This window comes from Telopea speciosissima, unplaced genomic scaffold (genome assembly GCF_018873765.1).
Source record: "Telopea speciosissima isolate NSW1024214 ecotype Mountain lineage unplaced genomic scaffold, Tspe_v1 Tspe_v1.0015, whole genome shotgun sequence".
Classification (NCBI taxonomy): domain Eukaryota; kingdom Viridiplantae; phylum Streptophyta; class Magnoliopsida; order Proteales; family Proteaceae; genus Telopea; species Telopea speciosissima.
The window spans coordinates 651,044-662,540 of record NW_025317351.1 but is presented as its reverse complement, the minus strand read 5'-3'; the positions used below and the strand labels follow the sequence as shown (position 1 = coordinate 662,540).

General features: G+C 43.4%; 1 pseudogene; it reads right to left on the bottom strand.

Annotated features, from left to right (window-relative positions):
• Window positions 1–3,684: 3,684 nt before the first annotated feature.
• On the bottom strand, window positions 3,685–6,935 carry LOC122647257 (annotated as a pseudogene).
• Window positions 6,936–11,497: the final 4,562 nt, after the last annotated feature.

Here is an 11,497-nt window from a genome sequence, read left to right as displayed (position 1 = left end):
AGGTTACCTCTGTTTTTTTCATTTACTTGGGAATCTATTGTTCTTGCTTGAAGTGCTGTTGATTGCTCCTCTCAAGTGTTTGTTTTAAAACCACAATGGGTGAAAAACTGTTGAGACATCTGAACTTCCCACTGTTACAGCAGCCTTGCCAATCCCTCTATCATATGAGAATCCAAATGTTCAGCTCCCCATTGTTAAGCTTGATAGTAACAATTACTTGGATTGGTCACGGTCAATGAAGCTTATCCTTCGAAGTAGGGGGAAGTTGGGATATATATCTGGGAGCTTTAAGGCCCCTTCCATTGATGATCCGGGTTACTCTAAATGGGAAACCGAGAACTCCCTTGTGATGACTTGGCTCATTTTTTCAATGAAGCCGGAGATTGGAAGAAGGTTTATGAGCAAGGAGACAGCCAAAGATATTTGGGATAGTGTTGCTCGTATTTTTGATAGAGTGGGGGACTCTACAAAGGTTTATCAACTTCTTCAACAGATTGTTAGCCTGCGTCAGGGTGACAAAAGTATCTCTGAGTACTATAGCCTTGTTGTGGGACTTTGGGAGGAGTATGATCACTACAGAGATCTCCAGCTGTGTCCTGTTGATGAGCCTAAAGTGCATCAGTTATTTGAGAAGGAGAGGGTCCTGTTCCTTCTTGGAGGTCTTAACTCTGAGTTTGAACCCATACGGGTACAGATACTTGGCCGACCAAGTCTTCCCTCCCTGGAGGAGGTGTGTGGTTATTTACAGAGTGAGGAGACGCGTAGAAGTGCTATGGAGACCACTCCCACTTGTTGAGCGCTCGCTCTTGTTTCATCCACTCCACAGACCGTCCTCCCTTCACTAAGGGGGCTGGTAGAGGCCGATTCTCCCGTGACTATTGTGGCAAGTCCGGGCATAAAAAGGAGTTTTGTTGGGATCTTCATGGGAAACCACCCTCTACTGCATCTGGAGGACAGAAAGGACCGAAGAAGAATGGGCCTAAAGCCCATGTTGGGGTTCATGAGTCTCGATTCATCCTCCCTCTCCAAAGAAGACATAGCAGCTTTTCGTCGGATTGTAGCACACTTGGATGGATCCTCCTCTCCGCACCCACTACTTCCATCGCTCTCTGGTCTCTACTTCATCTGCCACTACACCTGGGTAATTGACTCAGGGGCCACGGATCACATGACTGGTAGGTCTCAGCTTTTTAACTCCTACTCGCTTTGTTCGGAAAAGATAAGGTAAAAATTGCTGATGGTTCCCTTTCTTCCATCTCGGGTAAGGGAGATGTCCAAGTTACTCCACTTATCCCTTTGAAGTCTGTCTTTCATGTTCCCAACTTTGCCACTAATCTTCTTTCCATTAGCCAATTGACTAAATCTTTGAACTGCTTTGTCACATTTTTTCCTACCCATTGTCTTTTTCAGGATTTGGTGACGAAGAGAGTGATTGGCAGTGGACGTGAGACTGATGGATTATATGTTCTGGACACTTGTGCTTCCCCTGTGACGATAGCTCAATCTTATGTGTGTGGGCAACATGGCGGACGTACACAGGAGGACATTTTGCTTTGGCACCGGCGTTTGGGACATCCTTCCTTTTCATTATGAGAAAAATGTTGCCACATTTATTTACCTCTTTTCCTCGTCAATCATGTTTTTCATTGTGAACCTTGTCTTTTTGCAAAAAGTTGTAAGACAGTTTATCCATCTTCTAGCAATAGATCTATTTCACCTTTTCACATTGTTCATACTGATGTTTGGGGCCCTTCCCCTGTTACTTCTTTACGTGGCTTCCGCTACTTTGTCTCCTTTATTGATGACTTCTCTCGAGTTACTTGGGTTTATCTCTTGAAACAAAAGAGTGATGTCTATGTTGCATTTAAAAACTTTTATGAGTTGGTTTACACTCAGTTTCAAACTCGTATTCAGATTGTCCGTTCTGATAAAGGTGGAGAGTATATGTATGGTGGTTTGGAGTCCTTTTTTTTCTGACCGTGGCATTATCCACCAGGTGGCTTGTGTTGATACCCCTCAACAAAATGGGGTTGCTGAAAGAAAAAACCGCCACCTGCTGGAAGTAGCCCGGTCTCTTTGGTTTACAATGCATGTTCCAAAAACCTTTTGGTCCGATGCCTTACTCACTGCAGTCTTTCTTATCAATCATATGCCCTCCAGTGTCTTGAACTTCAAAGTACCTCTTGCGGTCTTACCCTTACTTTCTTCTTCTTTTTCACTTCCCCCACGGGTCTTTGGTTGCATCTGCTATGTCCATCTTAGCAAATCTGCCCACACTAAATTGGATCCTAAGTCCTCGAAGTGCATCTTTCTTGGGTATTCCTCTACCTCTAAAGGCTACACATGTTATCACCCTCCTACCCGTCGGTGGCTTCTCTCCAAAGATGTTTCTTTCTTTGAACATCTCCCGTATTTTCAGTCACCTCTTCAGGGGGAGTGTCGTGGTAGTGAGGTTGAAGAGGCTCCTGAGTTTCTATCATTTCCTTCCCCCTCTCTCGTCCCTATTTCCCCATTTCAAATTGACAAGGGAAAGAAAAGGTCCGAGGATACTGTTGTTGAGGGGGAGTCTCCGAGTGCAGAGGTGAACAGAGAGAGGGGGAGCTACTTGTGTACACAAAGGACAAGAGAAATCCTCCTTCATGGCTCCCTATACAGAAGACCTGCCAAAATCCTCCTTCGTCTCCTCATCCTGAGACAGGTATACCTTCCTCTACTCCTACACCCTCAGACTTAGATCTTCCTATTGCTCACCGCAAAGGAACTCGAGCTTGTACTAATCCCATTGCCAAGTTTGTCTCCTATGATTCTGTCTCCCCTACAGGTATTGCTTTCACAGTGGCTATCTCCTCCATCTCTATTCCTAAGAATGTAGTAGAGGCCATGGCTGATCCAAAATGGAGAGAAGCAATGAATACCGAGATGGTGGCCCTTGAGAAGAACCACACTGGGATCTTGTTGAACTCCCAAAGGGGAGAGTTCTGTTGGATGCAGATGGGTATTCACACAAGTTCAAGTCTCGATGGTATCAGAGAGATATAAGGCAAGATCGTTGCTAAGGGCTATACCTGTGTGTATGGCATCGATTATCGTGAAACCTTTGCTCCAGGGCCAAGCATAACTCCATTCGGGTACTCCTCTCAATGGCGCAAACCTTGATTGGCCATTATACACTTGATGTAAAGAATGCTTTCTTACATGGTGACTTAGAAGAAGAAGTCTACATGCACTCTCCCCCGGGTTCAAGCATCCTAGTGGCAATGGAAAAGTGTGTCGTCTCAGAAAGCGCTTTATGGCCTTAAACAATCTCCTAAGGCTTGGTTTGAGAGGTTTAGGCAAGCTATTCTACGTGAATGGATACATCCAAAGTCAAGCTGATCACACTTTGTTTATACAAAGGAAGGGCAACACTATTACATCTTATTGTATATGTTGATGACATTGTGGTCACGGGGAACAATAAACGAAATCACAAAGCTTAAACTTTACTTGGCTCGGCAGCTTGAGATCAAAGATCTTGGTCCATCAAGTATTTTCTGGGATTGAAGTTTCAAGATCCAAGCAAGGGATCGTGTTTGTCGAGGAAGTTTGTCCTTGATCTACTTACGAGACAGGGTACTTAGGGTGTAAACCAACCTTCTCTCCTATTGATCGAATCACAAACTAGGAGAAGATTGTGGTGAGCCCTCAGTAGATGCTGAAAAATATCGTAGATTAGTAGGCAAGCTAATCTATCTTTCCTTTACCCGACCGGACATAGCCTATCTTGTTGGCGTGGTAAGTCGGTTTATGCATGCACCCAAAATGGGACATCTTGATGCGGTATAGGATCCTCGGATACTTAAAGTCATGCCCTGGAAAAGGTCTTCTCTTCTCTAGAAATGGTCACTTGAGGATCGAAGCATACACCGATGCCGATCTGGCCGGATCTATTTCCGATCGAAGATCCACTTCGGGATACTGTACTTTTGTTGGTGGGAATTTGGTTACTTGAGAAGTAAGAAGCAACCCGTGGTGGCTAGGTCAAGTCCGAGGCGAATTTAGAGCTATGGCTCACGGAGTGTGTGAAGTCTTGTGGTCAAGAGACTTGTTCAGAATTGGGATTTGAGACTCACAAACCTATGAGTTTATATTGTGACAACAAGGCAGCCATAAGTATTGCCCACAACCCAAAGCAACATGATAGGACCAAGCATGTTGAGGTTGATAGACATTTTATCAAGGAAAAGATTGAGTCAAAGACCATCTGTACTGTACCCCTTTTGTGAAGACGAATGAACAAGTGGCCGACATCTTCACCAAAGGACTTAGCACTCATCACTTTGACTGTTTATTGAACAAGCTGGGTATGTATGACATATACCACCCAGCTTGAGGGGGAGTGTTAAGAATAGGAGTTTAAGGGTATTCTTGTATATAACCACATGTATTTTATATTTCTTCTGTTATTTGTATAAGGCCAGGGGCCCCTGTGTAATTAGTTATTCTTTTTCAATATAAGGAAGTTTGTCTCTAGTTTGAGATAGATGAGATTAAACACAACCGTATGTGCTCTTCTCTTTCCCTCTCTTTTCCTTCTTCTCCTTCCTCTCTAAAACTGAACAGAACATCCCTCTAACGTTCATTTGACAGAAAAACCAGAGGCTTTGGCTTGATATCACAGACGATGGCATGGTACTTTGTCGATGCCCAAGACGCCTAACTCCAACGCATACTTAATTCTGCATTCTCCCCCTACATAATCAGTCAGTAAAAATACGAAGTATAACTACTCAAAATCCTGAAAATCGGAAAGCGGAGAGAAGATGTGATCATATTAAAGCCCTCTGCTCAAATACCTCATAAAAACAAAAGCATCCCCCGCAACCAATCGCTTAGAAGTGACAGACGTACTAAATCCTGTTGTAAGCAAATGCCTGCGGGATTGACCTGGTACATTCAATTTGAAAGAGGTAGGACTCCTTAGTTATTTACATGTCCGCATACCACCATGTTTAATACTGTTTGGAATGGAAAGTTTAGCTTTGATTTGTTTGATAATGTATCTGAAATAACTTGGACATCAATAACTACAACCAACCAAAATGTAATTTTGCGATAAAAGAAAACAGGAAAACGCAACTGCAGGTACCTCTGAAGATGTGCTTAAATCGCCACTCATAAACATGAAGATCCGTTGCAGTCAATTCCTGGGTTGGAGTTGACTGGTTCATATCCTTCAAGAAAGAAAACCTCTAAAGGAAGTGAAGTACAAAGAAACAACAAAATAGAATGAGAAATACCAATGGAGGAAGGCATTCGTTAGCATGTTTCCGAAGAACAGAGAAGCCGCCATGAGTACTTGTATCAGATGCAGTTAAAATCTTGCAGAAAGAGTGAACGATAGGTTGCGGAGGTTCAGGAGTGCTTGGATCAGGACTCCTGGGCTCACTTTGCTGTACAAATTATATCAGAAAACTTTAAATTAAATTTTCTCCACTTGCAACTTCACAATTGAATGGGTTGAAATTTGAAAAGTAAGTCTTACATCTGCTTCAGGTTGTAAGTCTTATATCAGAAAACTTTAAATTAAATTTTCTCCACTTGTTGAGAAGCATGATTTTGAAACTACCGTGTTTGCCTCAACGTGTTTTGTGCGGGCATGAAACACCGAATTGGCAGAGAGATAAGTGGCGCCTATATTGTCTCATCATAACACGGGAGATCCATGAAGAGGAAAGCCAAGTTCCAAAAAACAAAGATTCCAACCAAATCAATTCCACAGAGGCATCGTCCAAAGCCTTGTATTTGGCCTCTGTGGAGGAACGCGCAACGGTACGTTGCTTCCGCGATGTCCAGGAAACAAGGTTAGGGCCAAGGGAAATTGTAAAACCACCTGTGGATTTGCGATCAATACCATCGCCTGCCCAATCAGCATCCGTGAAAGCCTGTAGGCGATGAGAGGGGGAACACTTCAAGAGAAGACCATGACCGTGTGTACTCTTGAGATAGCGTAGAATGCGCTTCACAAGCTGCCAATGATTTATGGAGGGTGCATGCATATACTGGCAGGGCCGATTAACAGCGAAGGCAACATCCGGGCTAGTTAGAGTAACGTATTGCAGGGTCCCAACAATGGACCTATATTCCGTTGGGTTGTCATAGAGAGCACCCCCTGAGTCCGAATCCTTAATAGTGGACATAGGCGGTTTGACCGGTTTACAATCAACCATACCCGTACGCCGCAAGAGATCGGAGATGTATCGAGACTGAGTCAATAGAAGGCCATGGCTGTGGGGTTTTGCCTCAATCCCCAAGAAAAAATGTAGAGGACTAAGGTCCTTAATGGAGAACTCGCCCGATAATTTTTGCAGAAGAATAGGGATGGCAGAAGCATCACTAGTAGTAATGAGGATGTCATCTACATAAACCAGTACATAGCAGGCATGGGAGCCAGTGCGCCGGATAAATAAGGAGGTATCTGTCTTTGAACCAATAAAACCATGGTGAGTAAGGAACGTTGACAAACGATGAGACCAAGCTCGAGGAGCTTGTTTAAGGCCATATAACAAGCGATGAAGTCTACAGACATGAGATGGATGATTAAAATCAAGTAAACCCTGGGGTTGTGACATATAGACCTCCTCCCGTAACAAGCCATGCAGGAAGGCATTAAGAACATCCAGCTGCTTGACTGACTAACCCTGAGAAACCGCAATGGACAGCACACAACGGATTGTAGTTGGTTTAACCACAGGGTTGAATGTTTTATTGTAATAAATCCCAAACTGTTGGTAAAAGCCCTTGGCCACCAAGTGAGCCATGTAGCGCTCTAGAGTACCATCTGCCTTACGTTTAATACAGTACACCCACTTGCAGCCGACCAAATTCATATCAGGGATCCTTGGAACAAGGGACCATGTGTCCTTACAAACCAATGCATTAAAGTCCTCTGCCATCGCTGATCGCCATTCGGGTACCTTAGAGGCCTGTGAAAAACTAGTAGGCTCCACAATAACAATGTCAGTGGAGTGGGCATGAGGTTGATTGGGTAGTTGGCGAAGTGTCCTAGGGTGAATAGAGGTGGTGGTCGGTTGGGGTGGGGTAGGATGAGAAGGAATGTGGTAGAGTTCACTAAGGGATCGGGTACGTAAAGAAGGGGAGATCAGTGAAGGAGAAAGTGTTGGTAGTGAGTCAGAGGGTATGGGAGATGGGGAGGCCAATGCTAATGAGGAGGTGGGAATTGGAGAAATGGTGGGTGGTGAGGACGGCACTGGTGAGACATAAGGGTTGGCGGGTAAGGACATGGGAAGGACAGGTGGAGAAGAATGATTAACAATCAGTGGAGTAGAGGCGAAAGGAGGAGGAGAGTGAGGAGCAAGCGGAGATCCAAGAAGGGATTTGGAGAAGGGAAACTACTCTTCATCAAAACGAACATGTCGATCAATTAGTAAACGATTGCTTTGTAGATTGAGGCACTTGTAACCCTTATAAAGCGCACTGCAGCCTAAGAAAACACAAGGGGAAGAACGAAAATCCATTTTATTTTTGTTATATGGTTGAAGATATAGAAAACAGAGGCACCCAAAAACCCTTAAGAAACTATAGTCTGCGCTTCGATGAAAAGCCAATTGAAAAGGGGAGACACCTAGAGAGACCGAAGAGGGCATTCTGTGAAACCCGGTCAAATTTCCGAATAAATTTGAACTTTTGAAATCTGTGTGATTTCAGGTTCTGGTTCAATATTTGGCCATGCTAGCCTCTAAGTTGTGGGCCGTCTTGATTAAGAAATTCAGACCTATCTCATGACTCGTCTGTAAAGGCATTCCGATCAGCCAACTACCGTGGCCTTAAATGAGTCTGAGGTGTCTAGCGGAAGACAACACATAAGCGTGGCATGCTGGATTGATGGCCTGCGAAGCCTCTCTCTGTCTTAAGCCGAATCTCAGGTAAGAATCCCATTTTATATGTATATATGTTGTATTTTTAATTAATTAGTGTATTAGGGGCAGAATAGTACTTTTTACCTTGTGGGACCCCGCACCAGAGCTACCTGTGTCTGGTCTGCTGGCTGGACAGGCTGCAGGACCTCCCCCTTAATTAAACTCAATGCAAGTATAATTTAAAATATATTTATATATCGTTTTGTACGACCAAATAGGGTTAGAAGGGTATTTTAGTAAAATTGACCCCGTGGGACCCAGTTCCCCAGTGGGGAATGTAATTCCGGACAGTTACCCGTATCCGGATCATCCCTGATGTCGCATGACATCATTCTGTAGTTGGAATAAGGTAATAACGACAAAAGAATCAATTTTAGAAATAATTTATAACCAAATGACCATTCTGCCCCTTAGTGCTTAAGTTTCTATAAATATAACCCTCTTTACACTATTCATTATTCACCAACAAAAAGAAGAGGAACCAAAATCGTTCCAGCCTTGGAGAATAAGAAAGAAAGAAGAAAAAGAGAAGAAGAAGAAGGGAAATGAGAATCATACCTTGGAAATTCATCCTAGACTAAGGTTGGAAGCTTAGAGACTTCCATTAGAGACCTTAGAGCATAAAGGCAAGGCTGCCATCTTCCTTCTTCTGATTTCGTAAGCTCGAGAATCCTGCTTGTTTCCATCTCCTCCTCCTCTAAATTTGATCTAATTTCAGCCTAGACTATGCCTAAATAGATTTCTCCATTAAAGCTTTTAATCCAAGCTTAAACAGTGGAAGTTCCACCTAATTTCTTCTTGTTTAGTGTTATTTAGGTTCAATATGCCTAATCTTCATGGTTGTACCTCTAATCAGCCCAATTGCTATTTCTAATGGCAAACCATAAACCCTAAGTCAACTAATTTAGGTTTAAATTATGAAATCCCTAAATTAGGAAGCCGAATATGAAATTGAACACCCAAAATAGATTGACCCACTTTGAATTAACGTTAAAACTCCTAATTTGGGCCATACATGCAAAGATCCGCCAATTGAAGCAAAACCCCCAAATTCGGACACGACCGGATCTTTGTTGCGAGCCCAGGGGCGGTTGACCGGCTCCGGAAGTCTGCATCCGGCTCCCCATTTTGTGCCCTTATGACCTAGACCCCTTGGGACTTGACCTTGGACCATCCCAGAACCTATTGCATGGTGTTTGGTATGTTGTTTAGGGTTGTTTCTACTGTTTTCTAGTCGGTTTGTTGGATTGTTGGTGGGTAACGACCTAGAATTCCTTCTATAACTAATCTATAATATTCTTGTCTCATAGGACTGTCTTGGTCATTCTTGCCGCCTATTGGAGTTTATTCACCTAGGCTAGCTACAACTACGGGTAAGGGATTCGACCTTAATTTCCTGCGTGTTTATCAAATTAATTTCAACTTTATGTTTGAATGCCATGCTCATGCATCATTACCTCTATACCTGGAGCATGTAGTTTTCTAGCTTTTATTTAATGCATTAGACTGCATGTGAAATAGGTTGCACAAAGACATACTGCATTGCATTTGCATTGATTATTTATATGATGTGAATTTATGATGATGGAATTCGGTAATTTATAACTCAGATCATGCTTGCCTCATCATGTTTAGACTGCACTGGGCTAGGATGATATTCATTACCCAGTACTGCGCCCCTTACCAACAGGGGGAAAGGTGTTGGACAACCCGTGGCAGAGACCGATGTGTTAGTTCCGGGATGCCATCTTCTGTCCCATGTTAGCGGGTCCCTAATTCCGCCGGGAATAAACAGCAGGGTTGGTCATTTGGGGTCTGCTCGGGGTCCGATGTGTTAGTTCCGAATCGGCGGGTCCTCACCGTGGTAGAATGGTTTCGCTCGGGTGACCGAAGGGTTAGTTCCGGGACCGAGGTTAGCATCTACCACTAGTAGTAGTACTTATACCCCATGAGACTTAGTATCTGTGCTAGGAACATGTTAGTTTAGCACATGCATCATGGATTTATTGTGTTTGTATGCTTGTACCCCCCCTTACTGGGCTCAGTTGAGAGCTCACCCCTGTGGATATCCTTATTTTTCAGGTGATTTAGTTACTTCTAATGTTGGATTTGCGGCGCTGGAGTTTGAAGTGCACGATACTTCGTGCGCACGTGATGATTGGGCAACCTCCTGATCTTGGCCTGATAGCCCAGGCTACCTCCCCACTCTTTTATGCTTTATAAATGCTTTATATAGTTATAGACTAGTTTCTTGTATACTTTTACTCTGTGTTACCTTTGAGAACTGTATAGTTGTATCACAAACCTTATCATTTATATAAATGAAATATCATTTAGATTTCTCTTCTAATGATGTTATCTCTATTAATTAAATTGTTTCCGCTGCCTCTGATTACTGTATCTGTGAGTAATGATTGTGAATAAGGTACTGCACTTGTGATCCTTGGGGATTGGTTGGATGTCAGAGACATCCCGCCACACTTGGCCCTTAATAACCGGGCCGGGGTGTGACACATTCTGTTAATTAGGTAGACAGCTGTTTCAAAGGCAAAGTGCCAAAAATGTCTAGGAACAGACCCATGAGCAGGGCTGCAGGTTTGAGCTTCGATTGGTTGAATAAGGTGAAGTGCACCAGCTGGAGCGGGACCTTTAGGAATGGGCTTAGGCCTGTTAAAAATTCAACAAAAAAAGACATCAGAAAACAACCTAAATGAATAAGCAACGAAGAGAAAAGAGGAAGAAGGAAGAAATTCAATTAATGCGTCGATCAAAAAACCCAATTGTCCCAAGAAGTAACGACGAAGTAATTTCCCTCAGGACTGAAACAAGGGCTTTTAACTCTGCACCATAGGAAAGAACAAAGATTATTAAATTGCATGCAGTTAAACATGGGAGAAACCACTGTGATGGCCGCTATAGTAAGGGAGGGAATGGGGGTAGAAGAAGATGTGCAGGACAGGCTTGTTTTCCTGAATCAATTTCTTCTACCTTCAGTTCTGATGTTTTCAAAATTGAGCGGAACTTCTTTCTTCTTCTATGGTTGGGTTAATCTGGTCTCGAAAACAGGAGGAGGGCTTTCGTTGGTGTATAAGAAGAACCACCTCCTCAGCTTCGAAGAAGGAGTTGAAGTGACATTGATGATGGAAGCAGAAAAATGGTTTGGTCTTCTGTAATTCGGAGGGGAGAGCAGGTTGCGGCGAGTATAGAGGGAAGCGAATCTTAACAGAGTTTGTCTAATGACTCTAGGATTTTTTCCGGTCAAGGTTTTAATAGTTCAGAACTTGTACAGGAGCGGAGTGCTTACCTGAGAGTGAGAGAGGGAAAAATGAAAGCATTTAGAATCGATTTGAAAGAGAGGGAACGAAATAATGGTAGAGACAGGTGCGTACATACTCGCATGCGGCGATTGTAGGGCTGGAGGGGAATGGTTCCAAAACTTGGAGGCGTAACGCGTTGAAGCTCAAGGGGTTCATGTTGAAACGATCAAGGTGGCTGCTTGGTTTGGCTCTATAACTGGGTAGGGGTAGGGCCCTTGATTGATTTTGTGGATAACGGCATGCTAGTTGACTTGGATCTGT